The sequence below is a fragment of the Protopterus annectens genome, chromosome 7.part0, assembly GCF_019279795.1.
Source record: "Protopterus annectens isolate FY-2018-M chromosome 7.part0, PAN1.0, whole genome shotgun sequence".
NCBI classification, from domain to species: Eukaryota; Metazoa; Chordata; order Ceratodontiformes; family Protopteridae; genus Protopterus; species Protopterus annectens.
The window spans coordinates 1,088,367,089-1,088,383,313 of NC_056739.1; the positions used below are offsets into that span (position 1 = coordinate 1,088,367,089).

Below are 16,225 nucleotides of genomic sequence, written 5' to 3' on the forward strand. Positions count from 1 at the left end.
AGACTTCTGAGTGGGAGAGAATAGTACCAATTTAGTTTTTGTGAGGTTAAGGAGGAGACAGCGTTGATGGAACCAGTTTTCAATTAATGTAAATACTGCTTGGGTACTCGAATGAAGTCCAACAGGTGAGGAGGCTGAACATATTAATGTCGAGTCATCGGCATATTGTATGCAGGTGGTTTGTGGAAGGGAGATTTTCAGATCATTTATGAAAATAGTGAAGAGGAAGGGTCTCAGAATAGAGCCGTGTGGGACTCCAAGAGTTATAGAGAGAAGAGTAAATACTTTATTTTCCCAGAGGACTGCTTGTTGTCTATTTCCTAGATAGGACTTGAACCAATTAACTCTCTCGGTATCTAGTGAAAGTGATATGAGTGAGTTTAACAGTAATTGATGATTAACCACATCAAATGCTTTTGAGAGGTCAATAAATAGGGCTGAGGACAGTAAGCTGTTGTTACGATTTTTATTAATGCAGTCAGCAAAGGATAGTAGAGCAGTTGTAATACTGTAGAAAGGCCTAAAACCATTCTGGCAATCAACTAGCAGGTGGTTTTGGAGGAAATGGTCAAGTAGCTGACGGTGAATACATCTCTCCATAATTTTTGCTAAGGGAGAAAGTAGGGCTATGGGGCGGAAGTTTCAGAGTTCATTTGAGTTCCCACCCTTATGCAGTGGGATAATATATGAGACTTTCCAGAGGGAGAGGATGGAACTTTCTGTAATGGTTCTGTTAATTAAGATGGAAACAGGGTAGGCAAGCACTCCAGCTGACATTTGAAGGTATTCAGCTGGGAGGAGGTCAGCTAATGGAGTGCATGGTTTAAGCTTAAGAAGTAGGGAATGTATGAGAGATGTTGGGGCAGGCTGCAGTTGTAATACTTGGGGTAGGGTGGTTGGCAAGGATGAGTCAGTGGTTGGCATGGATGAGTCACTGGTGGTAACAGGTGGTAAGGTATTTGCTAAAGATTGAACAGTTTCTGAAAAAAAATTGTTAAAAATATCAGCAATTTGGTTTGGAGAATTATGAGTCAAGTTAGAGGGGGTAGGTGTTTTGACTTGTCCAGGGTGGAGTAATTTATTTAATCCTGACCAGAATTTTTGTGGGTTTAGATATTGGATTTGTTGGAATTTAAGGTAATAGTTTTTTTTTATCAAGGAATATTGATTTTTAGTGGCATTCCTGAGCTGTCTAAAGTTTAAATGATCAATAGGGTCTTTGGTACTTCTCCATATATTCCAGATTTTATTTCTCAGTCTCATTTTTTGCCTTGTCTCATTTGAGAGCCAGGGAGCAGGTTTGTTCCTAATTTTAATAGTACGAGAGGGGGCATGGTGCTCACGAATTTTTAGGAATATATTGTTAAAAAAGAGACTGCTCCATTGAGAGGTAGATATTTTAGGGGTGACCAACTGCAGGCTTTTAGCTCTGCTTGAAAGTTACCTAGGTTCAGGTTCTTTTTGTTCCGGGTGGTTCTAAAGTTTAGTTGAGTGGGAATGGTGATCTTTTGTCTAGTTGTAAAGGTAAGAGAGTGGTCACTAATATCATCAGGAAGTATGCCTATTTTCTAAGATTGGGGGTTATAGTTGACTAGTATCCAGTCTAAGGTAGTTTGTTTGTTTCTGGGTTTATGGGTTCTGGTAGGGTCAGTGATAGTAGTAGGTACTGAGGATTGTGTGGAAGTTTTGCTAGTTTACATAAAATAAGGTCTATTTTTCTGGTTTGGAAATACTTAATATGGTTTAATCTGTGAAACTGTGGAAGAAGGTAGGCTGATGAGGATGTAATGTTACTGTGGGTTTGTGAGGCTGATGGATAGAAAGGGGAAGTTTGTTTTAAGGAGTGTTGAAATTGAAAGGAGCTTAGGAATTCATAGCCAGTGAGGCTATGAGATAGAAGTAGAGTGGAAAGAATTATGGGCAAGAGGAGGAAATTAGAGAGTTTTGGTAAGCCAGGGGTTGACATAATGAGAGAATGTGGGAATGTAAGTAATGAGAAAATAAGGGGTTATAGAAGGGAAAATATGAGGTGGGTTTGTTTAATGAGGAAAGTATAGATATTGGAAGGTGTGAGTAAATTAGTAACAGATGGTTGAATATGTAACAAGATATGTCGAGCTATTGCACGATGTGGGGTGGGGGTGTGGCTTCTAGCAGTATAAGGATAGGTGCCCTGGGGGTGGGTGGAAATTGGGGGCAGGGTAGGGGAGCAGAGTGAGCCTGCAGGGTGAACAGAGCGGGTAAGAGCAGTAAGGTAAGTTCAGCCAAAAGACAATCAACTGTCTTTTGTGTTTGGCATAATACAGAAGTAACTAAAGTGAAAACTGGGGAGCAGAGTATATAAGCTTATCAGATATGTGTAGATGATTTAGTAAAGCAAGTGTGAGGTTCTCATGTGCAGAGAGGGGGATTAGAATTGCACTGAAATGCCAAAGAATGGGTGTAGGAGTTTTTTATTTTTTTGTAATATTGCAATGTTGGAATGTTTATCATTTCGGCATTGCCTAAAGAAGGGTCTAAGAAAGTGGATAATGTTTTAGCCAATACCCAAAACACCAGGGATCAGAGAACAGGTACAGACCACTCTTGACAAAACAACATGGTCTGTTAGCCATGTTCTCCCATGCTGACGGATATTGAATCCCCCTGGAATGACACCAGAAACTAAGCCAGCTGTAAATTTCAATCACTTTTAGCTCATATTGTGGCATAATGCCTGATGAAGCTAGAATGCTGCTTGGTGCAAGGCGCATTTCTGTCTGTGACACAAATTTTCAGAGTTCCATAATGCCTCTTTTCTGATAGTACAGACAGTGAGGTATGTCTCAGGCCATTTACCCCCACAAGGATTATGATAGAATCATATTTGTACCTATGGTGAAGTGACTTGAGTGCATGTGTGATATTGCAGGTCCTGGGTCCAGATAAGCAACTAACTGTTATCTTCTCTTTGCCTAGCCTGGTGATTGGGGCATATTTATGACATACAAGAGTCCTAGGTAAAATGTTTGGTTGCCTTTTGTGCTACAATCTTGTGGGACCACTTGGTGTAGGCTTACGGGTGGTGTTTGTTGTTACTTTTGATGTGTGCTTTAGAGATTGCTTAGGATAAGAATTTTTCTTTGTAAGGTTAAGAGGTGTATGAGGTTTTGGAAGGTTTCTTTTATGTGCTCAGCATGACATGGTTTGTGTGTGTAGTTATCAGTATGCATGGAGGATGTAGTCTGTGTGTTCTTGACAACCTGGCTTGCAAGGGAGATTTTTGCCTCCAAGGAAGTTGCATTTATACATCTTTTACATATTGTTTTAATTTCTTTAAGGATTAAATGTTTGTCTGAGGACATGAGGCAACTGCTACATTTTTCTCTGCCCCAAGCTGACTATAGAGACATTTGGAAATTGCAAATTCATGTTGTCCGGACATATGGTATTCATGCTGTTTGACTCACAAACTAGCTGCTCATGTCACCCAGACATATTTGAGGAAAACATGTACCTTTCATTCTGTTTTATTCTTTTATGTAGTTATAGCCCATCTGTATCACCCTGAGTAGTTAGTGTTATTTTATAATTTGTTATACTTAAAATGAGCTTGTGATGACGTGAGGTATTGCCAGCTATGCCAGGAGAAGTAGGGCAGTGGATGTGTAACATATGCCAGCACAGCTAGCTGGAATTTTGTAAACAATTATATGTCATTTGTATATCAAACTGATTTGTACAGATGCTTGGGTTGAAAAATGTATTTCTAAACCTGCTTGTGTTAAAACTGTACCAACAGTGTGCTCTGCTGGACAGAAAAAGAAATATACAAGTATTAGTGTAAGTGTTTAATTGTATATGTTTTAACAGAGAATACTGGAAGACAAGAACTTAATCTCAATCCACCTGACTCTGGAAAATAGTAAGAGATTAAATTACTTAATTTAGGCCATAAACCTTGTATCTTAGAGTTCTCAATGCAGCCATAGACAAAAATTATGTACTATGAAGCTTCCTGCATTGTCACTGGGGTGAACTAATTGCTATTCTGGAAGGGTGGAGGTTTGAAATTGTGTCATGACTTCCAAGAGCTGCAGCAAATCTTAGCAAGGCTTGCTGTGTGTGTATTATTGACACAAGGTGCTAAATCCTGGCAGTTTCCAGCAATGGGGGGTTGCATGGGAACCAGACGTCAGATGACCAGATGCATGTGATGTAATTCTGTAATTGATTACTAAAAATAATGTTTAATACTATGATAAAACAAGTCCTGCTGACTGTAAAGCTCTGCTCAACCACAAACCAAGTAGTATGAACAAACATGTAGAACACAGCACCACAACAAACCAATAAAAAGCAGATGGCAAAGAGCAATGTAAAATCCAAATAGACTTTTATTCGAACACAGGTGAGCACTTTCGCAATGAAATCACTTCTTCAGACCATACAAAAAAATCAGCAGCATCTCAAATATTTAAAATGCAATCAATTAAATATCTACCAATAAAAAACATTCAAGTACAATAGCCATAATTATAGATACATCTTTCTTTTAAGACAGAAACCATAAAAGACTATTGCCATAAAAACACACATAGCAGTATAATTATTTAGGAAGCTTTCTTTCTTTCAGAACTGGCTTAAGAGGTATTGATTCATTCAAACCTGGACCTCTATGTGCTGATAGTTTAAGAATCCATCTTAATTCTTTCCTTTCTGTAACATTAGATGTTCATCGTGCATACAGCTGCAGTCATAACAGATGGGTTCTCCTGCCATCAGGCGGGTCCTCGGTTGGCCGAATTCCAAAGTCTAGGTCCGGCGTCGGTTGTCGTCACTTCTTCCCTGACGTCAGTGCGACAGGGGTATAAAAGAACCAGCCAATGCCATTTTCTTCAGTCTTTCTTGCCGCGCGGTGCCCGAAGCAGAAGCAGTTCGCAAGTGCCGGTCGGCCAGCTCCTGAGATTACGAAAATTTGGAAACTGAAGTCTTCTTAAAAGCTAAGTACCCCGTTGGGGAAACTTTTCTTGCCTCAGACCGATGTCAGACAAAGTTAATAATTGTATTTCTTGTGGGAAGCAAATACCACATAAGGATTTCCATTCCCTCTGTATACCTTGTTTAGGCCCAGACCACGACGTCTCGGTCTTTCGCTTTTGTGCTACATTTAACAAATGCACTATTAAGCGTCGGGCGGAGTTCGCCCAGCATTATTTCGGGAAAGCATTTAACTATACTATGTCGTCGGATACTCCGACTCCGGTTTTGTCTAAAAAACACAAAGACAAGGACCGACCCACGAGGTCCGCGGCCTCTACTGACACCACGTCAAAGCCGACTACACGTGGCCCGGTTCTCAGCGAGGCGCCTACGCAGCCCCTGACTACCGATGGCCTGTCTTTGACGGTGTCTCCTGTACCCGAGGTCGCAGGCTCCTCGGCCCACACCCCGACTACAGATACCGAAGCCATTATTGGCATTGAAACTCAAAATGTGGACAGGTCCACCTCCACTCAAGGTGTCTTCAGACCTTCCTCTTCCTTCTCCATCAAGGCTTTCACAAAGTCTAAAGCTACCATGCACTCAAAGAGACCAGCTACACAGGGCCCATCTCCAGGCCCCATGCCTAAGAAACAGATGCTTAAAATGGCTGAGGATTTAATTACTCTTATCAGAGGTTCTCAGCCCCCTCCGGACAAAAGGCCTAGAGTGGAGGAAGATTCCCCCTCCTCTGATCAGGGCTCCATTATTTCAGAGCACTCTGATGATCAGGAACATTCTTACTCCCCTTTTGAAGACTCTGATGTGGAGGAGTCCATCCCTTCTGTATCCCCCGAGGATTACTCATTTGGGGAAACTTTGCATACCTTAAGGGAACACTTCCACTGGGAAGGCCAGGATTATTCAGATTCCAAGAAAAGGCTCAGGGAATTTCTCTTGCTTCCTCAGCACAGGCCTCTGGCTATACCTCCTGTCTTGGACATACTAGATGATGTTTACTCGGAGGCCTGCCTTAACCCGGACTCTCTACCTCCAGCTCCAGTTAAGCCTGACAGGTACTACAGGGTCCCTGACTCACACCAATTTCTATACAAGAGCCATGCTGCTGACCTAGAAACCATCTCACAGGGCCCCAAGGGAGTTAAGGCCTCCATTGCTAAAAATCCATTGCCTTCCGAGAGAGATTCCAGATCCTTAGAAAGGTGGGGAAAAAAGGTATATACTTCGGATACCTTATCCATGAGGGCCTTAAACTGTCAGTTTCATATGCTAAAATACCAACAGTTTTTGTTATCACAATTGAAAAGTAAAATGTCACAACCTGAACAACCAGACTTGAAGGAGTTGCAGGATTTGATGCATAGTGCAGAACAAGTGGGTAAGCATACCTTACAATGTGGTTTTGATGCTCTAGAGGCCTCATGTAGAGCTGCTGTTACAGGATCAGTCATACATAGGCATGCCTGGCTCAAGGAACAAGCCTTGCCTGATCATGTCAAAGCTAAATTACTAGACGCCCCTCTTCAAAAGGATGTACTATTTGGTGCTAATGCTGAGGAGGTATTAAGGAAAATGGAGGAAAAGGCTAAATCAATGCAAACTGTGAAAGAATTTCTACAGGTTCAACCCCCACGTTTTAGTAGAAATTGGCCTTCCAAAAACTGGTCCTTTCCTGCCACAGACAGACCCCAAAGAGGCAGATACAGGCACCCGAGGGGCAGAGGGCAATCCCAAGGATCGTATAGAGGCAGACAATGGCAAGCTCCTACACAAAGAGGTGGTGAGGACAACTTGCAATCTTTCAGAATGCAAACCCAATGACTTTCCTCTTTGCATGCCATCCAGGTCTCAAATGGCAGCCCCCTAAGGAGGAAAGCTGGCATTATTTTCAAAAAATTGGCATATTGTCACAAAGGACAAATGGATCCTGGACATTATAAACAGAGGCTACAAATTCCATTTTCACACCCTTCCAAAAATGAGAGGCATGCCAAACATGCCACACAATCAAATGGCAGAGGCACAAAGGCAAATTACAGATCTCATAAACATGAAAGCTATTCAAGAGGTACCTACACACGAACAAGGTCAAGGTTTTTATTCCAGGCTATTTCTGGTGCCAAGGAGGGGAAAAGATTGGAGACCTATTTTGGATCTATCCATCCTACACACATTTCTACTCGTACCAAAATTCAAGATGCTCACTCTACAGCAACTTCTTCCCATGCTGGGCAAGGAGTCTTGGCTGGTAACATTGGACCTCAAGGAGGCATACCTGCATGTCGCAATCAGACAGAATTGCAGAAGGTACCTCAGATTTCTTGCAGGTTCAACCCATTATCAATTCTCTGCATTGCCCTTTGGCTTATCTACTGCACCCAGAGTATTCATGAAATGCCTGGCATCAGTAATTGCCTACTGCAGACTTCAAGGGATACAAATATATCCCTATTTGGACGACTGCCTGATCCAAGCGGACAGCAAGCACATTCTTCTGAAACATCTGGCTTATGTAATAATGTTATTGAACTCTCTGGGATACACAGTCAACAAAAAGAAATCAAGGCTAATACCCTCTCGGAAGATAATTTTCCTGGGTGCCAATTTGGACACAAACACCCAGATGGCCTACCTCATGCCAGAGAAGCAGGGCAACTAATTCAATACTTCAGAACACTAGCAAATTGCACCAGGCTGACTGCAAGGAAAATCCTGCAGGCTCTGGGATTCATGGCATCTTGCATCTTACTAATCCCATGTGCAAAGCTGCATATGAGGAAACTTCAATGGTACCTGAAAAACATATGGTCTCAACACAGCCACAGTTTGGAAACAATAATACCACTAATTCCATGTCTGCAAAAGGAATTTCTGTGGTGGGCTCAAGCATGTCAAACAAACACAGGTCTTCCATTCAGCAAGCCTCAAGCAAATCAAGTCATCACAACAGACGCCTCAGACTATGCCTGGGGGGCGCACATAACAGATCAGTGCATTCAGGGCAAATGGTCCCAAAAAGAAAAGCACCTTCACATCAATCAAAAAGAAATGCTAGCAGTAATAAATGCTATTATAGCTTTCAAGGACCTTCTGCAACCAGGTCAACTATTGATAAGAACGGACAACACCACAGTTATGTGGTACATAAACAAGCAGGGAGGAACACATTCTTACCCCCTATGCAGACTGGCCATGTCACTTTGGAAAATGGCCATGGACTTACAAATGGAACTACAAGAACAGTACTTGCCGGGCAAGGAAAACACACTGGCAGACAACCTAAGCAGGAATATGACGGAGCCACACGAATGGAAGTTGCATCCAAAAGTTTTTACAGAAATAATACAAGAATGGGGAAGGCCAGACATAGATCTCTTTGCCTCCCACAAAAATCATCAATTGACAAAATTCTGCTCAAGGATCTTCCATCCAAAGGCCTGGAGAGTGGACGCTCTCTCTTTCAGTTGGACATCAATGACAGTTTATGCCTTCCAGCCTCTTTCTCTGCTGCCCAAAGTTCTATTGAAGACCAGAGCAGACAGACCAAAGATGATCCTCACTGCTCCGGACTGGCCAAGGCAACACTGGTACCCACTCCTGAGGAGCCTGACGCATTCCCCACCATGGACCCTGCCTCTAATGCCTCTTCTTCTGACTCAGCACAGCTTCAAAACTCTTCACAGTCAGCTAAAAACACTGGGTCGAGCCGCATGGAAGATTCCTTAGCATCACAGCAGGCCCTACTCTCCAAGGAGGTGCAGGATGTCATTTTGGAGGCCAGAAGGCCATCAACTAGAAAAGCTTACTCCGCAAAATGGAAACATTTTTGTGTCTGGAATGAGAAAAAGGGCCAGGATCCTGGAAAACTGAATTTACCTCAAATACTACAATATTTGGCTGAACTGCTAAGCAGTGGACTTTCTTTCTCCTCCATCAAAATCCATGCCTCAGCCATTTCTGCAGAATACAACAATGATTCACCTTTATTCTCTCACCCTCTCTTAAGACAGTTCCTTAGAGGGGCTAAGAATTTAAAACCTCCAAGGAAACAACCAATACCTGCTTGGGATCTTAATTTCAGTCTGGAAAAACTGACCTTGCCTCCTTTTGAGCCAGCTGCCTTATCAGATTTGCAATATTTGTCCTGGAAAACAGCTTTCCTTCTGGCTATCACCTCAGCTCGTAGAGTTTCAGAACTACAGGCTCTCATGGCTGTCCAGCCTTTTATCATCTTCCATCAGGACAGAGTTTTCTTACGAACCAACCCGTCCTTTATGCCTAAAGTGGTATCCAGGGTAGCTTTAAATCAGGCCATACATTTAACTGTACCACAACAAATGATACGATACCATACATTTATCTACTTTTTATCCTAATCATCAAAACAAAGGGGAGAGATTACTACATTCCTTGGACATACACAGACAACTGCGTTATTATTTGGACAGAACAAAGCCTTTCAGAAAATCAGAACAGCTCTTTGTGGCCTATGTGGTAGGATCTCAAGGAAAGCCAATTTCCAAACAGACAATCTCAAAATGGATAGCCCACTGCATATGCTTTTGCTATTCTTTTCATGGCAAAACTGTACCTACAGGCATTAGAACTCATTCCACCAGGGCCACAGCCACCTCTGCAGCCTTCCTCAGAGGAGTACCTACCAAGGATATTTTGGAAGCAGCCACTTGGAGTTCTGTGCATACCTTCTCCAAGCACTACATCCTACCATTATACTCCAAATCTAGAGCAGGCTTTGCCAGTGCAGTCTTGCAGGGCATTTTGGCTCCTCCTAGTTCCACCTAGTGCCTACCACCCCTTTCTTAGCTTTGGGATTCTACCCATCTGTTATGACTGCAGCTGTATGCACGATGAACATAGTACAGTTTTGTACCTACCATAAATGTAGATGTTCGAGTGCTAATACAGCTGCAGTCCAGGTTTCCTTCCCTCCTTCCCTCTAGGGGTATTCTTTTATGGTGTATTTGCTTGCAACTACTGTTTTTTGATTATATTGCATTGCATTATTACATAATTTTATGTACTGCCTTCCTTCTGGGGGCACCTGACATCTGGGGCAAGAAAAACTGAAGAAAATGGCATCGGCTGGTTCTTTTATACCCCTGTCGCACTGACGTCAGGGAAGAAGTGACGACAACTGACGCTGGACCTAGACTTTGGAATTCGTCCGACTGAGGACCCGCCTGACGGCAGGAGAACCCATCTGTTATGACTGCAGCTGTATTAGCACTCGAACATCTACATTTATGGTTGGTACAAAACTGTACTTTATATCACCCAACCTAAGACTTTCATAAACTACTTCTACTGCCATAAACTTAAACCAATGGTTAGTGCCTTTCTCTAGTATATGTTTATCCAAAGCATTATAACCACGGCCCTTATTGGCACAATAATAATGGACTCTAATTCGTACCTTAAGTTGCCTATTAGTTTTTCCTATATAAAATTTTGAACAAGTCACACACTGTGCTAAATAAACTAAGTTTTTAGTGTCACAATTAGCTTTAACTTTAAAGACATAATGATGACCATTGTCTGGTTGTATAAATGATTTGGATACATCAATGTATTTACAAAAAGTACATTTACCACAGATAGAGGTACCAAAACTAGTTGTTCTAATACTATGTTGCTGTAGTTTACTTATATTAGGGAAACAAAGCTGCCTTTTCAACGATGTTTTATTTTTATAAACAAAATTTGGGGCTGCACTAACAAACTCACATAGAATAGGGTCAGAAGATAAAATATACCAATTTTTTGTAATAATATTTTTTATATCTATGCTGTCAGTACTAAAAGTCATACAATAAGCTACATTACTATAACTGTTATTATGGGCAGTCTTTCTTATGTTTTCTTTTCATAAAAAAATGGGCATCCACTACTTTGTCTGTCTAACTTGACCCTTTCACATGCATTACTAACTTCAAAAGGTTTATAACCACGTTTTATAAATTCCATACTAGTGGAACACATAGTTGTTTCAAATTCTTGTGCCTGGTCATGGAGCCTAGAAACTCATAAAAGTTGACCTCTTACCACATTTTCAAAAATATCTGGTGGATGCATACTATTATGTTCAAGATAACTATGTGTATAACATGGTTTTCTATATCTCTTAGTGTGCAGCTTTCCATCTAGGCCCCTATACAGTGTAACATCAAGGAAATCTATGTGAGTGCAAGAATGTTTCATAGTAAACTTAAGGAAGGGTATACTTGAATGTATAGCACTTACAAAATTGTTTAAACTTTCAAGGTCTCCTTTCCAAAAATATGTCATCAACAAAACGCTGACAGAATTTTACATGCACAGTAAATTGTTCAACATTTAAGTTAAGATCCAGGGGGTAGAAGCTGTGTTTAAGAAAATAGGAAATATCACCAAAACACAGTATAAAGCAACAGCTACCATGCAGGGTTCAGTCCAGGAAATGTTGCAAAATTACATAAAATCCAAGGAATAACCACTCCATAGTAAAAAATCGAAATTGTTGTTTATTAGTGCACTCAGTAGGTTAGCGCTTGAGGTCTGCAAGTAATATTGCTTCTCAGACAGAAAAACATTGTATTCTAGTACCAGCTCTATAAGGTAGCAAATAAACTCTATTTTTTCATCAGTGAGAGAACCGTCTTCTTTAAAAAAAAAATTTACATAGGAAAGACCTATTTGATTAGGTATAACCGTAAACAGAGACGTAACATATAAAGTTACCATAATCTCTGTACCAGTTTCAGCATAACTCTCAAGAAAAGAGTAAAAATCACTTAAGAAATGTTCTGTATCACACAAAACAATAGCATACTAAACTGGGTCTTAAATGTCGTTCTACGCATAAAGATGCCGGTTCGGTTAGCCATCCATCTCCAGCTACTATAGGTCTAAAAGCTGGAGTTACAAGATTTTTATGTATTTTCGGCAAACTATTCAATATAGTTACAAGAGGATGTTCTACTATAAGATACTGGAACAGTTCTTTAGAAATAACTGTTTCTTCAAAGCAGTTAACAAGAGACTTAATGGACCTTTCAATTAACTTTTGTACAGAATAAAGTTCTATGCTGGTATATATATTGTCATCTCTAAGCATGGTATTCATAGTAGTAACATAATACTCTTTATCTAACACAACAAAAGAATTGCCTTTATCGGCTGGTCATATTACAATGTCACTATATCTCTGTAAATTTTCAAGTGCTTGTCTCTCATTTTTATTTAAGTTATAAAACTTGTTTTGTTTATACTCACTATTGGTTTCAAAAAGATTATAAATCTGTTGTTCACATACATTTGAAAAACTTCCAGAGTGGAAGACAATGTTGGACAGAAAGCACTTGGCTTTTTATAGTTACATACACTTTCATGTGACACAGAAAAAACAAACTGCTCTTTAAGAGCTATTTTTCGTACAAACAATTTCAGCTCTATAACAGTATCAGCTAAATCAGCCCTTTGAGAAGGAATAAAAGACAAACCTTTTTTAAGTAAAGAAAGTTCAGCTTTTGTTAACTGTCTCTGTGATAAGTTCCAAACTAGTTGTTTGTTATATTCCACATCATTTTCTTGAAAGTTTGTGGTTCTCGATCCTGAAAGGAGTTCTTTCTCTTGAATTTCTTTCCTTCGATGTTCACATTTTTGTATTCCTTGTGTTGGAATTTGCAGGGTAAAGGGAGACCCAAAAAAACAGAGTACCAGAAATATTCAGTGTTTTAGGCCATACTACCTGTTCTGGAGAAAGAGCAGTTCTTCTACGTTTCTGCTCAGTTGGGGAAGGAACCACCAATGTTGTGCTGTATGTGGAGGTATTAGCATTAGGTGAAGAAACAGCACATTCCTGCACCACTGTTGAAGCATTAACAGTACCATTATTTTGAGTAATAGAGGAAACTTCCTCTGAGTTAGTAGCCTTAAAAATTCTAGGTTGTACTGGCTCTTTACGCTGCTCTCTCGGCCAAGCAAACACATTTTGTTGTTGGAAATCAACAATGTCTCTCTGAAGTTTTTTTTTTTTGAGCTAATAGCTTAATTTCATACAGGTGTAATTGTTCAGTTAACTCAATCATGAGAAGATCAACTTGTGCATCAGTATTAAGGCTATACAGTTCTTTTTGTAATTTGCTGATATCTTCACAAATTTGTTGGTCTACAGGCACAAAAACATCAATGAGCAACTTAATATAAGAAAAACTTGTCTCTAAATTAATTCTTTGCCATTTTGCTAAATGTTCCGGGGGATGTTGTTCATGGTTTCTGTCTTAAAAGAAAGCTGCAACTTAAACATTTTTTATGGCTATTGTACTTGAATGGTTTTTATTGGTTGCATTTTAAATATTTCAGATACTGCTGATTTTTTGTATGGTCTGAAGAAGCAATTTCATCGTGGAACCGCTAATCTGTGTTTGAATAAAAGTCTGTTTGGATTTTACATTGCTCTTTGCCACCTGCTTTTTATTGGTTTGCTGTGGTGCTGTGTTCTACATTTTTGCTCATACTACAATGTTTAATACTAGGTGAGACTGAAGTCTCAGAGCACTCTGTTTTTGTAACCTGAAAAAGAAGGATCTCTCACCTACTTCATCTTGCCTTTCTCTAGTAAGTAACCAGGGGATAATAATTATTTAGATCAGTCAGGAAAATACAGTGAGATTAGTTAACTAGTATTGTTTTTCCTGTAACTGTGTGAACCTGTCCGTCTGTGTTATTTTTAATATTTTCTGTGTCTAAAACTCTGGTGTTTATTGTAAATAGATATTTAGTATTTTCATGTTATTTTATTATTTGCTAATAAATATATTTACACTTCTCATTGTGGCTGGTCGTTTAGAGAATATTTTAACCTTTGAGAGTACTCATATCTATTTGGTGACTCTGTGGTCACTCATGAATGCCTTACTGCTGTCGGTCAGACTGACATTTGTATTAATATTAATTTCACTCAGAATAATTGTTTACCCTTGCAACAGCCTTAGGGTAGCTGGCTTTGAGGTGGCTGGTGGCAGTGTAACTACCTAATAGTCTGGGCAGAAGGAAGCATAACTAGTAAATCTGTGCCAACCTTACCATGGTGTGTGTCTGTGTGTGTGTGTGTGTGTGTGTGTGTGTGTGTGTGTGTGTGTGTGTGTGTGTGTGTGTGTGTGTGTGTGTAAAAATTAAATCTCAAAATGTGTGTGTGTCATCTACTTGGAGCAGGGACACTAAGCACTATTTTCACAGAGAGGGTGCTGGAGGACTTAGCTTGGTCACTTAGCTGAGGACTCATCCCTACAACTGTGCCAGTAAGGAGTCTTATTGGGGAGGGAGACAGATAGCGAAACCCAGACCATGGACTGAATGCATTCCCTGTGTGCTCTTAAGGGAAGTTATTCTTGATGCAGACAGCTGCATCTGGAAATACTGGGTGTATCCCTTTTTGTTCCAAGTGAACATCCCTCCCCAGTGCCAGTGGTAAGGATTCAGGTGTCTTGATTACTGGCTCAGAGTGGGGATATCACAGAGTTGATTGGAGATCCCATGCTGATTTAATGTTGTTTTTGGTCTTCCTTTTGCTCTACCACAATACACTTTGTGACCTCCTATTATAAAAGGTCTAGACATTATACTTTCAGGTGTTTTGTTACTATGTTTATTTACAATGAAAGTGGTGGCCGTCCAGAACTTTTTCTAAGAATGATATTCATGTTTCTTTAACACTGCTGCACCATGATTTATTTTGCTAAGTGTGATGTGCTAAAATGCCTTTCATGGTACATGTAGGTCTTCTAGAATACAATTAGCAGAATTAAATTGTTATGCATTCTGATTACAGTTCACTGTAAATTCCCTCCCCATTCTCCACAGTGCGTTGCTTATGCGTGATGTTGATCATTTTTGATCAGTGCTCTAGCCCAGTTAGCAAATTCAAATAATTAAAAATAAATCAAGCCAATTGTTACTCCAGAAAAAAAGCCCTCAACTGCCGCTCTCTTCTCCTACCAAGTGGATAGTCAAAAAAAAAAAAAAAAAACTACAGATTTGAGGGCAAAAAAAAGTCTACACCTTAAACAAAGAACTGCTATGTAGTTACATAACAGCTCTTTGTTCTATCAGACATCCCACAAAATCCACATAGGCAAATAAACATTTGCATTTACATAATAACTTTGAAAAACATCTATTAAAAACTGTAGCAAAGAGATATATTACCTCCTTGCTGCATTTCTTAACACCTAGAGACTAACTGAATGACCAGGCCATGGTCAGCTCTGTAGAAGAGCTGCTGATTGGTAACTGTAAGTTCCAATATTGCTTGCAGCCTTGCAAATCAAGGGCTGATCAGCAAGTCTTCTACAGTACTGACTAAACCCCTATATGGCAATCCCAACATTAACTGAATGCCATTTAAAGAGTAGTGGCCACAATGACATATGCTTAAATGATTGAATGGATCAGTACCTCTTCTACAGTGCTAATCATGTACCATAAAAGCCTATGCCCAGGACAAGGCACTGTTACTGTCTGTAACTAGTATTTCAAATTTCTCAAACCTGGCCTGACAAGTTTTCTTCAGATTTTTAGGTTTTGAGTTTGGATTAGAGGCACATGTAGGCCATGCAGGCTGAGAAAACTCCTTCATAAAATGACGTGAGATTTCATTTGCAAAATACCATGGCAAGATATCAACTGTTGCAGCTTTTGATAAGCAAGATTTAAAAGAAATATGCAATGCTTTATTAATGTTTAGTTGATTAAAACCTCTTGGATACGATAACGGGACTGGTGTGTGTGTGTGTGTGTGTGTGTGTGTGTGTGTGTGTGTGTGTGTGTGTGTGTGTGTGTGTGTGTGTGTGTGTGTGTGCACGTGTGTGTGTGTGTGTGTGTGTATCTGTGTGTGTCTGTGTGTGTGTACGCGTGTGTGTGCTGTGTGTGTGTGTGTGTGTGTATGCGTGTGTGTGTGTGTGTGTGTGTGTGTGTGTGTGTGTGTGTGTGTGTGTGTGTGTGTGTATAATCTACTTTGAAATATTACATTTGTTACTAATCAAACTTTTCGTGTACTGTTATTCCACATCCAGAATTAGCTTTTTAAAATAGAAACACTTAATAAAAATCTATAGCACAAGCATCCATGGGCATTTCAGATACATTACAGATATACTATTTATAAAGGACTGGTGGCCTAAATATTGTCAAGAAACTCAGTTTCCCAAATGATTAACCAAAAACCTTTAAAGTCAAGTGAGAT

General features: G+C 40.0%; 1 protein-coding gene across 1 annotated transcript in view; it reads right to left on the minus strand.

Moving 5' to 3' along the window:
- ITGA11 (integrin subunit alpha 11) overlaps window positions 1-16,225 on the minus strand; it is a 1,670,941-nt gene that overhangs the window by 36,943 nt on the left and 1,617,773 nt on the right. The window lies entirely within an intron of this gene.